General features: G+C 43.3%; 1 protein-coding gene across 1 annotated transcript in view; it reads left to right on the plus strand.

The window, feature by feature from the left end:
• The window catches only part of LOC101864344 (polypeptide N-acetylgalactosaminyltransferase 5-like), a 74,035-nt gene that overhangs the window by 26,878 nt on the left and 44,486 nt on the right, over positions 1-2,671 (plus strand). The gene's annotated exons all lie outside the window — the stretch shown is intronic.

Below are 2,671 nucleotides of genomic sequence, written 5' to 3' on the forward strand. Positions count from 1 at the left end.
GAAATCAAATACAATAAATTTCAGTCGCATACACACATGCACGTGTACAGACATTTGCACTCACACGTACTCTACACGTACACTTCTTCACCCCATAACTAACCCAGCCCCTTCCCACCATCCATCCATACCCCATCAGCTGCCCACCCATCTTAATCACCTGTCGCAATCACGAGATATAGAATTCAACATCGCTTCATGACCTCAAAGTCTTAAATCTTTCCCCACCACCCCATCGATTTTTCCCCTCCCATAAAAAACCCCTCATTCATTTAGGATCCCCTGGTCAAAATAGCCGCGACATTCCTATAGATTCGCATATCCCCTTCAATGATCATTCATCAGAATCTTCCGCGTCCCTTTAGAAGCTCTGGCCAACGCCTCATTGATTCTTCGTTAGAATCAATTTTCCACCGGCGAGCACCCGACGGCACCAGGAATCTCGATTGGAGGGGGGTCCGCAACTCGCAACAATATCATGATTCCTGAACTTGTACGCTCTACTCATCCATCTATTCATTCACTTAAGTCCGCCTATCTTTCTTTTATTCCTCCAAGAAGCATTCCCTCACTCCTTCTCATTTACCCATATACTTCATGAACATTCCTCTCGCAAAAATATCTTTGTCCAGAAACTCTTGCCTTGTAGCCTACTAAATACACCCATTCTTTCTAGTGCCCCAGTTTATCGTTCTATTATTCTTCCGCGAAGCTTCTGATCTGTCTTTCTCATTTAACCATGCTCTCCTCTTGAAATTACTCAGTCTTGATCTTGTATGATTTAATATGATATTCCATAATTTATAACATAATACGCTGTACATAATTTGGTTGGTTTTATTTTGTTATATCACTCCATCTGTCTATCTTTTATTCCCCCAAGTCAAAACCTGTCTGCACTTCTCATCCTCTCGTGGTTCGTGAGTCATGCCTTGTCTTCTACTTGCAACAATTCCATAATCTGTCTCTACACTCGTTCTGTTATCGTTTTCACAAAGCACCATCTTTCCTTCTTACTTATCCCGTCTTTCCTTAATCTTATTCATCCGCTTACCATTTTTCTGATGATAAATGATCGACGCCGACTTTACTCAACTTCATCTTACTTTTGTCCGCTTCCTTGGTTTCTTATTTTCTCTATATGACTATAGTTATTTTTTTTTAAAAGTACGAGTTTTACAGCAATTTAAACACTATTAGCTAATATACGCGACAAAAATAAGAGGTGTTACTGGATAGTAACATAAAAAGGAGAAAGGAGAAAGGAGGAGAGATAAAGCTGATAGATGTTTGATAGGAACGAAGGAGTAAACCACAGCAGAGCTCCCACCAAACACCCGCTTTTAATATGACACCATTGCGCCGCAAGTTGGGATGCGATAGCCACCGGAACTCTTCACACCAAGACAAGAAAAAAGCAACAACAACCATAACCCCTCCCCCCCCAAAAAAAAAAACAACAACCCAAAAACTTGAACCGCACTTAGCTGTTTCTTTGTCTCTGTTCCTTCTTCCCCGAAAGGACGGGTGCAAGAGGGTAATGGCACCCAATTATACATTTTTTCTTCCTTTTTTTCTGAATCCCTCACTCATATTTTTGTCCCCTCACTTTCAGCTTTTCTTTCCACTCTCTGTACCTTTCTTTACCTCACTCTTCCCTCCCCTCCCGCCCACTCTCCCACTCTCTCCCTCCCTCTCTCTCTCTCTCTCTCTCTCCTCTCTGTCTGTGTCTGTCTGTCTGTCTGTCTGTCTGTCTCTCTCTCTCTCTCTCTCTCTCTCTCTCTCTCTCTCTCTCTCTCTCTCTCTCTCTCTCTCTCTCCTCTTTATCTTTTTTGCTTGTCTCTCTCCTGTCTGTTAGTCTGTCTCATCTTAAGCCTATTCCCCTCTGTTTCCTTGGCTCTGCAAAGCTATATCCCCTACTATGCACAGTTAGGTGTTTGATAGCTTGCTGCATGCTATGGGATCTTGATGGTCTAAATTTTTATCTAGTCAAAACCTATAACCGAACGATCGACATGAACAAAAGCATGACAGAAATCATGCTAATGAGGGAGAAAATGTCCACCCCTTACCAAATAGATTGTGACGTATGATTTGTACCCCCACGTTGTCCAGACAGCATGCTATTTATATCCCCCCCCCCTTGTCATGCTCGGTATACACCCCGTATGTGAGCCTCTGATAATTGTGACAGTTTGAAGTACTCAGTTTCTCATCACGTGATACAATAGCCCCACCCTCTCCCCTATCCACACCTCTCCATGTTCTCATTATTCCAAGCTCGTCCTGCCAGCAGTCACAGGACAATTTCCATACCTTTTGTTCCACTCCCCACCATACCTCTATAGAAATACACATTGTCCCTCGTTCGCCGATCGACCATCACCCCAATGCCTCAATCCCCAACACTCATCTCCTGTCTTCTTCGCCCTTCATGGTTTTATTTCAATTCTTTTTTTTTTCTTTCTTTCGACCCCTTCCACTGTTTTATTTATTTTTTTCTTCTGTTCTGTTCTTCTCTTTCTTCACAACAGACCCTTCAGAACTGTTCTCAACACCCTTTGTTTCCCTCATCGTCCTTTTTATCTCTCCCAGAGCCGCTGGAAGGCGCTCTTCAACACCTCCAGTCTGTTCTCTCTACCGGCTGAGCCCACTTCCCCTCCCCCCATCC

Source organism: Aplysia californica, unplaced genomic scaffold (assembly GCF_000002075.1).
Source record: "Aplysia californica isolate F4 #8 unplaced genomic scaffold, AplCal3.0 scaffold00001, whole genome shotgun sequence".
Taxonomy (NCBI): domain Eukaryota; kingdom Metazoa; phylum Mollusca; class Gastropoda; order Aplysiida; family Aplysiidae; genus Aplysia; species Aplysia californica.